Source organism: Pan paniscus, chromosome 16 (genome assembly GCF_029289425.2).
Source record: "Pan paniscus chromosome 16, NHGRI_mPanPan1-v2.0_pri, whole genome shotgun sequence".
NCBI lineage: Eukaryota > Metazoa > Chordata > Mammalia > Primates > Hominidae > Pan > Pan paniscus.
In genome coordinates this window covers 45,995,583-46,013,330 of record NC_073265.2, presented here as the reverse complement: position 1 = coordinate 46,013,330, position 17,748 = coordinate 45,995,583, and the positions used below count along the sequence as shown (strand labels likewise).

The following is a 17,748-nucleotide window of genomic DNA, read 5'->3' as shown; positions in this document are numbered from 1 at the left end:
AGAAATCAGTGAAATAGAAAACAGAAAAACTAGAGAAAATCAGTGAAAACCTAAATCTTTGAGAAGGTTGAATAAATAAATAAATAAATAAATAAATCTCTAGCCAGACTGATCTAGAAAAAAAATGAGAATACACTAATAACAATATCTGAAATGAGAGCAGTAACACAAATACAGGTTATGTTTCAGATATTAAAAGGATAAAAAGAATATGAACAACTTTATGCCAATAAATCTGACAACTTAGATGAAATGGACAGATTCCTTGAAAGATACAAACTGCCAAAGCTTATCCAAGAAGAAATAGATAACACAAATATCTACATATCTATTAAAAGATTGAATTTGTATTTAAAAACTTACCCACAAAAAAAAAATCCAGGCCCAGATGCCTTCATTGGTGAATTCTACCAAATATTTGGGGAAGAAAATAATACCAGTTCCACATAAACACTTCTAAAAAATTAAACAGGAGGAACTACTTCCAACTCATTCTGTGAGGCCGGAATTACCGTGATCCCCAAAATCAGTCAAAGATATTATTAAGAAAGGAAAACCACAGACCAATCCCCCTCATAAAGTTTGATGTAAACATATTTTTAAAAATTTAACAAATCAAATCCAACAGTATATAAAAAGAGCCAAAAAAGGTCTATCCCAGGAATACCAGGCTGACTTAACATTTGAAAATCAGTCAATGTAATTCACTATTTTGACAGACTAAAAAAGAAAAAATGATAATCTCAATAGTTGCAATAAGAACATTTGACAAAATCTAGCATCCGCTCATGATAAAAACTCTCAGCAAATGAGAAATAGAAGGAAATCTACTCATCCTGATAAAGGACATTGACAAAAAACCCTATAGATAAAAAGCTAAATGTTTTGTTTCTATCTTCTGAGATCAGAAGCCATAGAAGAATGTACACTGTCACCAGGCAAAGTGGCTCACGCCTGTAATCCCAGCACTTTGTGAGGCCGAAGCGGGTGAATCACGAGGTCAGGAGTTCAAGACCAGCCTGGCCAACATGGTGAAACCCCGTCTCTACTAAAAAAATACAAAAAATTAGCTGGGTGTGGTGGCGGGCACCTGTAATCCGAGCTACTCGGGAGGGTGAGGCAGGAGAATCACTTGAACCTGGGAGAGGGAGGTTGCAGTGAGCCAAGATTGCACCACTGCACTCCAGCCTGGGCGACAGTGCTAGACTCCGTGTCAAAAAAAAAAAAAAAAGAAAAAAGAAAAATATACACGGTCACTGCTTCTATTCACCATTAGTACAATAATGTAAAAAAATGAAAGAAAGGCATCCATATTGGGAAGGAAAAACTAAAACTGTATTTGCAGACCATATGATCATGTATGTAGAATATCCCATGGACTCTACAAAAAAGCTGGTAGAGCTAGTAAGTGACTTTAGCAAGGTTACAGGTTACAAGGTAAATTTTTAAAAAAAAAACAATTTTATTTCTACATATTAGCAACAAACAATTGAAACTGAAATTTAAGAAATTACTATTTACAGTGGCATCAAAAACATGAAATGCATATAAAAAATCTGACAATGCATGGGTAAGACCTGTCCACTAAAAAGACTAAAATATTGCTACTAGAAATTAATGACCCAAATAAAGGAAAAAATAAACCACATTTATGGAAATGAAAGCTCAATGTTGTTAAGATGCCAATTGTCTCCCAAATTGATCTACAGATTCCATGTAATCTCATTCAAAATCCCAGCAGACTTTTATTGACCAAATTAACAGTCTGATTTTTTCATTCATATGAAAATACCCTGGACCTAGAAGAGCCAGAACAACTTTGCAAAAAAGAAAAAAATTGGAAGGCCAACACTACCTGATTTCAAAACTTTTAGTAAAGCTATTTTAATCAACAGAGTATGATAAATAAAGCTATTTTAATCAACAGAGTATGATAAATAAAGCTATTTTAATCAGGAGAGTATGATATTGGTAAAAATATAGACAGACAGATCAACCACACAGAGTGGAGAATCCACAAATGGACCTACACATATATGATCAATTGATTTTTGACAAAGATTCAAAGGCATTGCAATGGAGAAAGGTTATCAGCAAATGATTCTGGAATAATTGGATATCCATATTCAATAAGTATATAAATAAATAAATATCCTCAATTCATATCTTGCACCATATACAAACATATTCAAAAATTCATCCAAAATAGATCATAGACTTACATCTAAAACCTAAAACTATAATATTTCTAGAAGAAAACAGGAGAAAATATTTGTGATTTTGGCTTACGTAAAGACACATCATCACCCAAAGTGTGAGTCATTAAAAAATATGATAAATTATACCACAGAGTTAAGGGCTTTTGCTCTTTGAAAGACACCGTTCTGAGAAAGAAAAGACAAGCCACAGACCAGAAATAATAATTTTAAGTCATATATTAGATAAAAGACTTGTATTCATAATATATAGAGATTTCTCAAAATCTAAATATTTAAAAATATCCAATAAAAAATGGGTAAAACATTTGAACACACACTTTACCAAAGAAGATATATGGATGGCAAATAAACACATGAAAAAATGCTCAGTATCATTAGTCATTAGGAACATGCAAAATTTTAAGCCATGTATGCATTTATTAGAATGTCTAAAATTAAAAAAGATTGATCATACTAAGTATTGGTAAGGATGCAGCAGTTTCTTAAAAAGTTAAACATAACACCTGCCATGTGGGCCAGGACTGGAGTGAGATGACTGAGGAGACTGTCTCCTTTAAATTGCATCCTAGGTGCTTCTCTGGTTTCACCCTAGTCCTGGACTTGCATGTAACTTAGCCATTCTGCTCCTTCTCTTGAACTATTGTATTTGCCAAGTTTCACAACTTTGTTTTCACAAGTTTGTTTAAAATGGAAAAGTTGAAGTCTGAATCTCCTAGTGCTCTCTTAGCATTTCTCCAGAGCCAATAAAAATTATACAGAACATTCATTCGATTGCTATTTTACTAAGGTTGCTTCCCAATCCCCTTAGGGATGGATGTTGAATTTTATTAAATAATTTTGGCATCTACTAAGTTGATCATATGACTTTCTCCTTTAAACTTTTAACACACTGAATTAAGTTTTATTTAAAATATTTTAAATTAGGAAACATTTCAAACATACTGAAAAATACAAACAATAATGTAACAGACACATATGTACCCACTACCAGTATTTACAGACATTAGCATTTTGCCATATTTGCTTCAGCTCACTCTCTCTCTCTTTCTTTTTTTTTCCAAGATAGGGTCTCACTCTGTCACCCAGGCTAGAGTGCAGTGGGATGATCACTGCTCACTGCAGCCTCCATCTCCCAGGCTTAAGCAATCCTCCCACCTCAGGCTCCTGAGTAGCTGGGACTACAGGCACGTGCCACCATGCCTGGCTAATTTTTTGTATTTTTGGTAGAGATGGGGTTTTGCCATGTTGCCCAGGCTGGTTTTGAACCCGTAAGCTCAAGTGATCCACCTGCCTCGGCCTCCCAAAATGCTGGGATTACAGGCCTGAGCCACCACACCCAGCCTCACTCTCTCCTTTTAGATAAACAAAATGAATACAATAAAGTTCTCCATTTCTTCCCTTTCATCCTTTCCTTTCTGTTGAACTAGCATTTCTACTGAAGTTGGTATGTTCATTATCATGAATATTTTAATACATTCTATGTGATTTTATTTTATGTTTTAAAAAATTTTATATAAATGGTATCATACTGAATGAATCATTTTGCAACTTGGATTCATTTCTATTTTAGTTTTTTTTTTTATTTACCATGCTTTTTGTTTGTGTTTCTTTTTTGTCTTCCGTGATCAATTTTTCTTCATTCCCTTTTTATCTCCTCTCTTCATTTTAAAGTTATGTATTTTATTTCTATTCTGAATCCTCCTGCTGAAAAAACTAAAAGTGTTGGAAAAATATTAATTTTTTTCTCAGAAGCATTGTAGAACTGTCAAGGTAGTAAGGAATTACGGGCCAAAATCTAAGAAAACACTGGAATCTGGAGAGATAAGCTGAGCACGAATGCACTGAAGATGCCTTTTCTCTGAGGGGACTTGTTGATCTGGACAGATTTGAACCTTGGTTTTAGCAGATGTACCCAGGGCCTATCCAAGGAGGGGATCCTACCAGATGACCCCTCCCTAACTGAGCTAGCACCCCAAAGGGGTGTCACCCTCAGAGTAAAAGAAAACCTGAAATATACTGCTATGGTTTCAACTCATGTTGAAACTTAATCCTCAAGGAAACACTTTTAAGAAGTGGGCCTTTAACAGGCAGAGCCCTCCTGAATGTATTAGTCCATTCATGGATTAATGAGTTAGTAGGTTAACAGATTAATAAATTAATGAGTTATCTTGGGAATGAGTTAGTTATCACTAGAGTAGATCTGTTATTTAAAAAAGCCAGTAGGGCCACCTATCATAAACCCCTTTACCATGTGATACCCTATAATGCCTGAGGACTCTGCAAAGAGTCCCAACCAGCAAAAAGGCCCTCACCAGATGCAGTCCCTCAATCTTGGACTTCCCAGCCTCCGTACATTTCTGGCTGGGTGCGGTGGCTCATGCCTGTAATCCCAGCACTTTGGGAGTCCGAGGAGGGCAGATCACGAGGTCAGGAGTTCGAGACCAGCCTGACCAACATAGTAAAACTCTGTCTCTACTAAAAATACAAAAATTAGCTGGGCATGGTGGCAGGAGCCTATAGTCCTAGCTACTTGGGAGGCTGAGGCAGGAGAATCGCTTGAACCCAGGAGGTGAAGGTTGCAGTGAGCCGAGATCACACCACTGCACTCCAGCCTGGGTGACAGAGCAAGACTCTGTCTCAAAAAAAAACAAAAAACAAAAAACATTTCTTTCCTTTATAAATTACCCAATCTCAGATATTTAGTTATACTACACTCCCATACTCCCAGGGGTAGAGGTGAATGTTGCCTTAACACTGAGAAGAACAGATGTAAAAAGAAAAGGAGAGAACTCCTCCCTGAAAAGTTGTGCCCCACCAAGAATTACAGAGCTGGGTTTGGATAGTCAGGGAACATGAAACCATGAAGTTGGATAATGTGGTTCTGACTGGTAGAGGAAAATCCTCACTGAAAGAAGGTAACCTTCATCCTAGGCCTCGAAGAATTCCTTTACATAATATTTTAGGGACACTAATCAGTGTACAGTAAAACACACATGTGCACATGCACATACACACACACAAACAGAAAAGATCTCATGAGAAAAAATATACACATGAAATTTAGCAGATACATGAATTATCAGACAGAGCCTATTTACAATTTAAAACATCAAAATACTCTAACAAGTGACCATATTTGAAAAGAACCAATGGTATTGTATAGAAATAAATATAAAAAATGAAAAAATAAAAAATCAGTGGACAGGCTGGGCTTGGTGGTGTGTGCCTGTAATCTCAGCTATTTGGGAGGCTGAGGTGGGAGGATTGCCTGAGCCCTAGAGCTTGAGTCCAGTCTGGGCAACGTAGTGAGACTCTGTCTCCTAAAAAAAAATCAGTGGATAAATATAACAGCAAATTAGAAGACATATATATTAAGAAATTATGCAGAATGTAGCATAAATAGACAAAAAAGAAAATATATAAGAAAAGTTAGGAGACATGGAGGAGAGTGGGGGAATCTAACATTTTTAAATCAGAGTTATAAAAGAAGAGGAAGGAGAGAAAGGAGCAGAGGAAACATTTTAAGAAATAATGACTAGGGATGTTCCAGAACTAATGAAGAAACTCATTTCAGATGACTTGTCCATCTCACTATAGATCTCAAATGTTTGCAACACAGGCTATTCCATTTTAAAAACACTATTCCACTCATCATCTACAAATTTGAAGCTTCATTTATGTGTTGCTTATTTAATATGTCATTTAAAATTCCACTTTCATACCTGATAAATTTCAACTGTAGCCATCTTGGGCCAATATTAAGTTCAAAAAGCAGGCAAGTTTCAGGTGGGCCATTCTATAATAAGAAATTAACATCTTGATGCTCTACAGATATTTTAGTATACAAATTTTATTGTTAAAGGGTGGTGATGGTATTTAACATTTTCCATACTAAAATTATTGCTGCCATGTTTTATGGTGTGGAACTCTGAAACATCAGTAACTCATTTGTCTGTAATTCAGAGGGGACACACATTACTTTCTGAAGACAATCTCATCCTTATTCCTAGTACTTTATTTCTTTGGCACAACTCCAAGTACCAGGTGGAGTGACTTTCTATCCATGTAGCTTTTTTTATGTTTTAATCTTTGCCAGAAAATGTCAATGCTACCCCCCCAGCTCTGCTGATTATTAAAACATAAGGCTCTGTACTTAATTAGTGACGATGAATAGATGTTTTCTAGGTATTTCTCAGGAGAGTTAATCTCAAATTCAGAGCTGTTCACTGTATGTTAAAAGCTCAGCTGAAAGAGGGCCATTGGAAGGATTTGCAATTCATTCATTTTTCTGGATACAAGAAAATCTACCTCTGGATTAAGACATACCATACATAGAATCTTGCCTGTAATGACCCAATAGAGAAATTATTTTCTGGTTTTAATTCAAGCAGTTTTGCTTTCCCAAGAAATTGACTGACTTTCTGCATTATAGACAACATATCTATTTATGGTCCAGTACCTTACTACTACTGCTTTAGGGCTTAAACGTAGGGAGACAGAATGTACGCATAGCTTTCAATTCTGTTTCTGACATAGTCACTTTGCTGTAGTTACAGACTCATCAAAATGGCCATGGTTATGACAAAATATAAATTAATTTTTATTGTTTATACCTCATTCCTTATACTCACTTCATTCCTGAGCTTCATCACATTTCTGATCTTCACCCTAGCTGAGGATGTCAGTAATTGCAGGAGGCTCAGGAATGGGCTGAAAACAGTCATTTTGCACATTATGTCAAAATAAGAAAAAAAAAGTATAAGAGTTTCTATTTTAGTCTGTACCAAAATGTACCCTAGTCAAAATGATTGCATCAAAATTTTACATACTCTGGAGACTATTAATATAACAAATGCCAAATTGATTTAACAAACTTTTATTATGTCTCAGCTATGGGTTAGGTATTTGGTACATGAAAGCAATAATGAGATACTAAAGATAAGCCCAAATTGATAGCAAAGAAATTACTCTAATATTTGAGAGTGAAACTAGTAGAATCTGTACATAATAGAAGTAACCAACTATCTATAAAGAAGCAGAAGGGTCTGTGTGTAAATCAGTAACTAAGGAATTCTGGAAAGCAAGTTAAAATGAAATTCATTGAGCATATTTATTATGAGCTGGTCCTGTGTTTTTACCTGATTGAGGAGTGCCCAAAACTTCACAAAAGATAAAAAGAGAATAGTCTCAGGAAAAGATGAATGTATTGCTATGCTATAATTCAATCCACCTCAATCTAATCAATTTTACCATACTTTGGCAGCAGAAGAAATATTTTAATAAAGACATATTGTCCTACACGGCTCCTATAGTGGTGCAATAGACCAAAAAATGCAAAGAATGCTTGCCATTTATTCCTTCATTTGTTTATGCATTTGTCAAACATTCACAGAGTCTTGGTGTAGGTTTTGTAATAAGCATTAAAATGTAAAGACCAATAAGACACAGTCTCCACTCACAACAAACTTACAGTCTAGTAGAGAGCAACAGACCAGTAAACCAATAATTATAATACAGACTGGCTATGGCTGTAACTATTAATAATAATTACATACTGTATTAGTCAGCTATGGACACAATACTGCATAAGAATGCAGTGATTTAAAATAGCAATTGTATTCTGTAGGTCATAAGTCTGTGGGCTAGATAGGTAAGACTCCAACCCCTGGGTTTTGGGCTCTAGGATACAGCTTGGGTTTAGGTCAGCTCCATATGTTCCTCGTCTTTGGACCAGAAGGTGCCTGGGGTATGTGGTCTGTTCCATGTGTCTCACTCAGGGACTAGGCTGAATAATCAGCAGCAACCTGGGAAATACTCTTCTCATAACTGGAATAGGAGGGCAAGCTCAAGCACACAGCATATGTCAAACCACTGAATTACAGATGCTGACATCCCATTGGCCAAAACCCAAAACATATGATCAAGACTAATGTCAATAGGGCAGGAAAGAAACTATAATTGGAGTCTATAGGAGCAAATATTTGCTGAACAATAATCCAAACTCACACATACACAGTGCAATTGGAAAAAGCAGAGCGGGATTATCTAACTCAAAGCTCTTGGTTATAACCAGTAGAAATAGATTTTGGAGTATTTAAGCAGAAAAGGAATTTATTAAGGAGCTATTGGTTAGTACATAAAGTCTCTTGAAAGGTCTAAAAACCAGTCCCAGAGACTATGCAACCAGGTACAACTTCCAAAATCACACAAAACTAGGCTGGAGAGGACACCACTGTTATTGCCAGTAGCACAGACACTCCCACTATAACTGCCCACACCACTAATACAACACTGTTGCTATAACTACTGGCACTATTGCCTCTAAAAATTGATTTTAGCTGCCTTCTTTGTTGCTATACATTGTCAGAGTTCTGCAAAAAAATGCTCTTTTTCATGCCATTAGCTTCTAATTCAAAATCTGGGACATATGTATTTGATTGGCAGATCCTAGATCACATGCACATGCCCTGATTACAAGGGATGTGGGAAAGCAAGCATTTGGCTTTTTCAGTTTTTAAAGAGACAGAAGCCTCCATCTCATAATAGCAACATCTCAAACATAGGTAGGGGACTCAGATGCCGTGTGGCAAAAAGTAAGAATGAGGAATTTCCATTACAAGCACACAGATGGAGGCAGAGGTATCAGGAAAGTCTTCCCAGAGTAGATAGATTAGGTTCAAGTTGAATCTTAAAGAATAAGGAGGAGTTAGAGAGTTGACAAAGGGTAAAAATGGCCTTTGAAATAGAAAGAGTCATGAGAAAATGGCACACTTGTGGATGTGCAATAGTTTAGCACAGCTTAAATACAACGTATGGGGATGGATGTGTACGGAGCGGTCATGGAAAAGTGTCATGAAATTGTTGGTGAAAGAAATAGGAGATACATCATGAAAGCCACTTTTTTTTTTTTTTGAGATGGAGTTTTTGCTCTGTGGCCCAGGCTGGAGTACAATGGTGCAATCTTGGCTCACTGAAAACTCTGCCTCCTGGGTTCAAGTGATTCTCCTGTGTCAGCCTCCTGAGTAGCTGGGATTACAGGCACCCACCACTATGCCCAGCTAATTTTTGTATTTTTAGTAGAGACGAGGTTTCACCATGTTGCCCAGGCTGGTTTCGAACTCTTGACATCAGGTGATCCACCCGCCTCGGCCTCCCAAAGTGTTAGGATTACAGATGTGAGCCATGGTGCCTGGCCAAGCCTTGTATGTTATGTAATGTTAATTGGTCAAGTTATAATGTAGGAGAAAGAGAAAATAGGTATTTCATATAGAAAAGTATTTAATTCGGGGAAATATAACATTGGCAGAAAAGATGGAAGAATAGAAATCAAGGGGCTGCTATAACTTCATAGCTGAGATCTAGGATTCAGGAAGCCACTGCTGCTGTTACCATTGAGGCTGCATCAGTTGCCTCTCACATCCATGAAGCTGGTGAATGGATATCAGGACTCCAAGTTTAACTACTGTAATTGCCTCTTAACACCAACATCTTCATAACTTTGCTTGCCAATAGCAACAACAACAGAATATCACTTCTACCTCATTTTTATCTTTCAAATCTGGTGGTAGCACATCAAATTGGCAGAATCTACTACATCTGGTGCTCTGGTGGCACTACTGTATGGGGAATTTAGGGGTTTTTTGTTTGTTTATTTTTTTATTTTAATTTTTTTTAGATTTCCATCATCTCCTATTAGGAGAATGGAGGGACATTAAAGTGGCCAATCCATAGTGTCTAACGCACCATGTATGTCATTTTATGTACGACGTTTATCTCAAGAACTATGAAAATGGTTAATATATATTTGAAGTATGGATATTACACACTTATATTTGCTTTCTGAAAAGTTGTTCCTGTGACACTGGAAGGAATTAATTGCAAGAATATACAATAAAATATTTTTGTAGTAATTCAAGCGAGATATCGTAGAATAACTAGGAATTGAGAGTAAAGTAAGTGTTGGGGAAATACAAAGAAGGTAGACTCTTCAGAACATGGTACAGGGTCAGTTGGTTATAGTGGGTTAGAGAAAGAGAAGATGAGGTTTACTCTCAGTTTTCAGAGTTGGATAACTGAAGGAGTGGTGATATGATTCAACAAAATGGAATACAGAAAGAAAAAGAGAAAGAAGCATAATTAGTTCTAGAAATGTTGAGCTTTTAGGTCCTGTGGGATAGTTACAAGGAGTTTTCAAGTTTGTGATAAGATATATGGCTCTGATGCTTTGGAGAGGGATGTGGTTTGAAGGTATAAATTCAGAAATCATGGCCACATAGATAAAAGTCAGTATCACAGGAAAATTCAATGACATTGTATTTGGATAACTAACACTAGGTACTAAAACAAATTACCAAAAATTCTTACTGGCTTAAGATAATAAGGTTTATTTTCTATGCACCTCATGGTTCAGAGCAATCCTCTGATTTTGGTGGGGGAGATATTTCTATTCCATCAACCGTTCGGAAACCTCAGGTTACTTCTTTGCAATAGCTCCCATGTCTTCTAGAGCTCAGAATACTCTGGTCGATCCTCTGCATCTGACTGACCCAATAACAAAAAAAGCTGGGAGGATGTTAACAAGTTTTAGGGGTCAGGCTAGAAGTAATGTTAGAATGGAGCTTCTCCACCTGGGCGCAGTGGCTCATGCCTATAATCCCAGCACTTTGGGAGACCAAATCCGGTGGATTACCTGAGGTCAGGAGTTTGAGACCAGCCTGGCGAACATGGTGAAACCCCGTCTCTACTAAAAATACAAAAGTTAGCCGGGTGTGGTGGCACACACCTGTAATCCCAGGTACTCGGGAGGCTGAGGAAGGAGAATTGCTTGAACCCGGGAGGCGGAGGTTGCACTGAGCCGAGATTGCGCCATTGCACTCCAGCCTGGGTGACAAGAGCGAAAATACATCAAAAAAAAAAAAAAAAAAATGGAGCTTCTCAAACTATCTGTAGGAAAGGACCAATTAAAAAGAATTCCAATCCGCTGCAGACCATTACTTTTGTAAAAGACAATAAAAATGTTGTAACGTTGTGAGCACAGAGGGAACATATTTCAAAATAATAAAAGCCACATATGAAAACCCACAGCCAACATTTTACTGAAAAGTTAAAAGCATTCCTCTTAAGAACTGGAACACACGAGGATGCCCACTTTCACCACTCCTATTCAATATAGTACTGGAAATACTAGCTAGTCCAATCAGCCAAGAGAAAGAAATAAAAGGCATCTGAATTGGAAAAGAGAAAGTCAAATTATCTTTGTTTGCTGATAACATGACCTTATATTTAGAAACTCCTAAAGACTCCTCCAAAAGACTGCTAGATTTGACAAACGACTTCAGTAAAGTTTCAAGATATAAAATCAACATACAAAAATCAGTAGCATTTCTATACACCAATAACAATCAAGCTGAGAACCGAATCAAGAACTCAATCCCATTTACAATAGCTGCAAAAGAAAAAAAAAATAAGATACCTAGGAATGCATTTAACCAAGGAGGTGAAATATCTCCACAAGAATTATAAAACATTGGTGAAGGAAATTGTATATGACACAAATAGAAAAACAACCCATGGATTGGAAGAAACAGTATCACTAAAATGACCATACTGCCTAAAGCAATCTATGAATTCAATGCAACTCATCAAATTACTAATGTCATTTTTCACAGAATTAGAAAAAACAATCTTCAAATTCTTATAGAACCAATGCCAGGCATGGTGGCTCATGCCTATAATCCCAACAGTTTGGGAGGTCGAGGTGCAGATTGCTTGATCCCAGGAGTTTGAGAACAGCCTGGGCAACATAGCGAGACCCCACCTCTAGAAAGAATTTGAGAAAACTTAGCTGAGTATGGTGGCATGTGTCTGTAGTGCAGCTACTTGGGAAGCTGAGGTGGGAGGATCACTTGAGTCCTGGATGTTGAGGCTGCAGTGAGCTGTGATTGTGCCACTGCACTCCAGCCTGGGTGACAGACTTTGACTCTGTCACAAGAAAAAAAAAAATCTTATGGAATTAAAAAAAAAAAAAATCCTGAAGAGCCAAAGCTCCAAGCAAAAAGAGCAAAGCTGGAGGCATCACATTATCTGATGTCAAAATATACTACGAGGCTATAGTAACCAAAACAGCGTGGTAATGTAAAAACAGACACATAGATCAATGGAACAGTATAGAGAGCCCAGAAATAAAGCCACATACCTACCACCAATTGACCTTTGACAAAGTCAACAAAAATACACACTAAGGAAAGGATACCCTATTCAATATATGGTGCTGGGAGCCTCTGTTACAGGATTGAATTGTCACTGCTGGAGTGATGAAAAGTTGCTGGATTCATGAAGACAGGAAGAAAAAGCAGGCAAACAGGAAGGAGCAAAGCCCTTCTTCTTCCTCCAGTCTTCCAGTCCCTCTTTAGTTCCCCCTATTGGCAGAGCCTACCAGCAACTGGCAAGGCACAAAGTTGTTTTGTAGAGTCCTAGCTCCCAGCATCACAAAGCAAGAAGGGTGGCTGTGGAACTGGAATAAATAGTAGTTTAACTTGCCCACAAGCCAAGGATACAGCTGTAGGTAAAACCCTACAGAGGGTATATTCAGCTTGATCCTACAGGGAAATTCTGGAGTGTAAGTTATGTGTCTAAATTGTTCCTACCCAAGACAGGGGGAGCTAAAGCTTCCATACTCCTGCATTTATCAGTCATTGGTTAAGAACTGCCCTTGAGGGATATAATTTCCCAGGGACTTCCAGTCCTTGTGAAAGCATGCAAAGTAGTTCCAAAAGCCTAAGGACAGTCCTGTGAAAAAGAGTTGCAGATCCCAGCTGTCGAAAACAGAAGCACAGTGAAACTTCAGGTAATGGGAACACTCAAAAAAGGTAGATGAATATCACCTACCTTTAAATACTGAAGCATCAACAGTATTTATTCTGGAGGCATAGTTCTAAAAGCTGCCTATTTCTCTGTTTTTTTGACTAAATTTTTCTTTTTCAATTTAATGGCCGTTACTTTGAGGCTATCTGAAATAATAGGTGCTATCTGAAACATATGTAATCTGATCTTTTCCTAAGTGCAAGTCACTTTGTTCAGATTCTACTGGTGCTTCCTTGCTCAAAGCCTTTGAAAGTCACATCTCTGTTTGGAATGTAGAAGAAGTAGTGTTTTCCAACCCTGCAAAGTCCCCAGTGGTGGACTCTCTCTATTCCCTTTCATTTCTGTTTGTAATGTTAGGGCTCAGAGAACGATACCTCAAAGTATGGTGCTTTGGGGTGTGCTGAGCACTTCTGAATTAAAGAAACTTGGAAACGCTTAGAAGTTGCCTCAGAATAAAGGACTTTCTAAACTTCTTCTGTCCTCGCAACCCCCAAACACAGGGAGAGGCTCTCCCTGGAAGTTCCCTTATCTTTCAGAAGAAAACTTTTTTCAAAAGAAATTGCATTTCCAAAGAAATGCAATTGTTCTAAAGCCTCCTCCCTAGGAATCTCATCAAATAACCAGTGAAGATTAACCATAAGGAGAAGAGAAAAGACTAAAAGTCATCATCATGCCCAGACAGACTGTTCCTCTATTCTTCTCAGGGCAACTGAGATTACCTGGGAGACTTTATCTGCATAAGAAGACCGTCTTTGTTCATTTCCGTTGCTCAGGCTGGAATGTAGTGGCAGGATCATGGCTCACTGCAGCCTTGAACTCCTGGACTGAAGGAATACTCCTGCCTCAGCCTCCTCAGTAGCTGGGACTACAGGTACATACCACCACACCTGGCTGCTGTTGTTCTTACAATAGTAACCTGAAGTACCCTGATATTAACCAATCAGTTTTCTTTCTATTATTCTGTCTCAGTGCCCCACCTTACAAGGAAAGTAACTTTGAAATGACCAACTTGTTTTTTGTTGTTTCTTCTTTCTTCAGTCCTTTATGTGTCTATAAAGTAAACCACATCTGTTCCATTCATGGGAACACCTATTCTATTGGTGTTCTATTGCCCCTCACCTTCCTTCAACTTGTTGCCACCTCCCTCAGAGCTCAGAAAACTTTGTCCCAGACCATTGTCTGTTCTTTGAGCTCATTCGCGTCTTCTGAAAATCATTTGCTACCCCTCAAAATTGCTTATGTCTTCTATTTTCTTCTCCGCTATGAAGAGGGTACTTGAGTGTCAACTGTCTGGCCCTTCTTTGAGTCTTATGTTTTGTATGACTCCTGTGCACAGTACCATGTGAATACCTTTCTATGCCTTTTCTCCTGTTATTCTCTCTATTGTTGGTAATTTCAGCAGACTCAAACCTTCAGATGTGAAAAATTTCCTTCGCCCCCCAACAATAAACTGGTTAATTCTGTTCTATGCTAATCTCCTTCTGATAACATCTTGCTAAAAATATCAAAAATCACCAATACCTACCATTAATATTGCTTTCTGAACTCTTCCCTTAGCTCTACAAGTTATGTAGATACTAATCTGCCTTGTGAGATATCGTAAGCAAGAGTTTAGCTACTGCCTAAAGTGAACCTTCAGCTGTCCACCCTCCTACATCTATTTCCTCGATTCCCAACTGATTGCTGTGCTAAGCTAATGACACACATTTTAGTTTTTGTCATTGTAGGCCATCACTATTATTAATCAGAGTTAGTGATTTGAGCTATTGCAACAAATCACCCTCAAATCTCAGGGTCTTAACCCAATAAAGGTTTATTTTTTGCTCCAATCAGTCCAGTGAGGATCAGTGTGTTGATGCAATTTTTAAGAAACCCAGAGTCCTTCTATATAATGTTGCTGCCATCCCCCAGCTTCTCAGAGTTTTCTGTATCTAGCTGACTGGTGTGTGAAAAACAAATAGGAACTATAAATTACTGGAAGTTTTAAGGTCAGGCTTGCATGGGAGGGTCACTGCTTCTGTTTACATTCCACTGTCCAGAATTAGTTACACAGCCCAATATAAAAGGTAAGGAAGCTGGGAAACATAGGTTTCCTGGGTGCAAAGAGGAAAATAAGATGGTGAATATGTATTATTATCTCTGTCACACTTAACGATGATTTCAGTTGCAGGTAAGAGAAAATTCAACTCAAATTGGCCTTGTGGGGGAGGAAAAACTTTTCTTCTACTTTTTGAGGTTCTATAATTGGGGGCCTGTGAATAAACTGACAAAGGACAAGAGAAGACAGATTTTAATCACATATGTACGCAAGGAGATCACAAGGAAGTGTTGACTCCAGAGGGTAGTTAGAATTTGGGGCTTAGAGACTGATATACTTCCCTGAAGGGGAGGGGGAGAAAAGCACTTATGGGAAAACAAATGACTTCTTAGAAGGGGAAGGAGCAGAAAGGGCACTTATGGAAATGACTTTTGGGAAAGATAAATGGGCCCTTTGGAGAATAGATGGGAGATATCATAGTTGTTTTGACAATGTCTGTTTAGATGTGGTGACATTCTCACAGTCTCTGACGGTGACTCAATCTTCCTTGGTTGCTCCCTGGAGGGAATTTATAACAATTGAGTTCTTTTGGGTTCTTTTGAAAGGCTCTGCTTTTAGGTAGATAAGGGATTTCAGGAACATAAACATATTCAGCTCAAAATAATTTTTATGCCACAATGGCTTATTCTGGATCCCTTCAGCTTAAACAACAAAGGGAATTTATTAGCTCATAAACCAGAAAAGTCTAGAGGCAGTATGGGTTCCGGTGATGTTTTATTTGAAGGTTTATGATTCTCTCAGGGATTGGCTTCCTTTCCCTATGATTGATTCTCCCAGCTATTCCTCCTTCACGTGTTGGCTTTATTTTCAGTTGGCTCTACTTAGTAGCAAAGAAAAAAAAAAAAAAGAGGGAGAATGTAGCTCTTCCAGTATTTACATTTGAATGCCATACCATTCAGAGAAAAAAAAGAACTTCCGTATTCTCTGCAATAAAACAAAAATCCTAGGCTTCCCTCTGATTGGCCTCTGAAACAAAAACTAGTTCAAAGGGTGAGGGTAACTCTGATAACTTTTGGCCAGTTGGACAATTCTTGGACCTGCTGTGCGGTGTATTACGTCTGTCCAAATTGCATGGATGAACACAAAGTAATTGTGGAATGAAAGCTGGGAGATCACCCATATTCACTGCAATAATTCAGGTAAGGATGTGGAGCATAATCTCACTTAAGGAGAATGAGTACTGTGAGGATATCTATAGCAAGTGTGTAACATGTAAAACAGGCTGAGAATGTAAGTCAGAGAAGCTCATAAAAAATGATGGGAAAGCTCAGACCGTAAGTCAGGAGAACCAAAAGAACGGCGTTCTAGAGGCCAAGGGCGTATGATGTCAGAAGTTTGAAGGACGATGTCAGAATCATCCAAATAACTTCCTGTGTGCTGATTCTATTCTCATGAGTCATCTTTTGTAATTTGGCCTCTCATGTAAATCTTCCTTTGAATGAAAATACGTTAACCAGCTTTTTGGTCTCCATGGCAGTTGTGTTTTTCATGAACAACAACAAAAAATAATTGCAATTTTGGTTTACACATGAGTCTCAGTAAGTTTGGTTGGTATGAATCATCCCCCAGGATTCAAATTAGTTCTGGAGACTGGCAACATTGAGCTTTTGTATCTACAAAGTGAGGACTAGACTCTAGAATACAGAGTGCAATCTTCTCTTTCATCTTGTTATAAATATAAATAATAGGATGCCATCATTTTATTATTTTTACTTTTTATTTTCATAGGTTTTTGGAGAACAGGTGGTGTCTGGTTACATGAATACGTTCTTTAGTGGTGATTTCTGAGATTATGGAGCACCCATCACCCGAGCAGTATACACTCTACCCAACGTATAGTCTTTTATTCCTCACTCCCCTCTCACGTTCTCCCCGGAGTCCCCAAAGTCCACTCTATCATTACTATGTCTTTGCATCCTTACAACATAGCTCCCACTTATGAGAACATACAATGTTTGGTTTTCCATTTCTGAGTTACTTCACTTAGAACAATGGCCTCCAATTCCATCCAGGTTGCTGCAACTGCCATTATTTCATTCCTTTTTATGAGGATGCCATTATTTTGGACCAACTCCTGCACTAAGCCCCAGCAGACTAGACTAAAAACCAACATGGAGTTACCCATGCTCACAAAACTGAAACTGAGTTGTTATGTGGCCTTCTGAGAAATCAGGAGAGAGATAACAGCCTAATTTCCCAAACAGGCCAGTTTAAACCTTCAATCCCCATGATAATGAAGTTCCCTGTTTTAAGTCGTTTTTGTTTGTTTTTGAGACAAGGTCTTGATCTGTTGCTCAGGCTGGACTGCAGTGGCAGGATCATGGCTCATTGCAGCCTTGAACTCCTGGACTGAAGGAATCCTCTTGCCTCAGCCTCCTCAGTAGCTGGGACTACAGGTACACACCACCACACCTGGCTGCTGTTGTTCTTACAATATTAATCTGGAGTAACCTGGTATTAACCAATCAGTTTTCTTTCTATTATTCTGTCTCACTGCCCCACCTTACAAGGAAAGTAACTTTGAAAAGACCAACTTGTTTTTTGTTGTTTCTTCTTTCTTCAGCCCAT

General features: G+C 38.0%; 1 protein-coding gene across 2 annotated transcripts in view; it reads left to right on the top strand.

The window, feature by feature from the left end:
* Window positions 1-17,748, top strand: part of ZNF280D (zinc finger protein 280D) — a 197,011-nt gene that overhangs the window by 74,870 nt on the left and 104,393 nt on the right. The gene's annotated exons all lie outside the window — the stretch shown is intronic.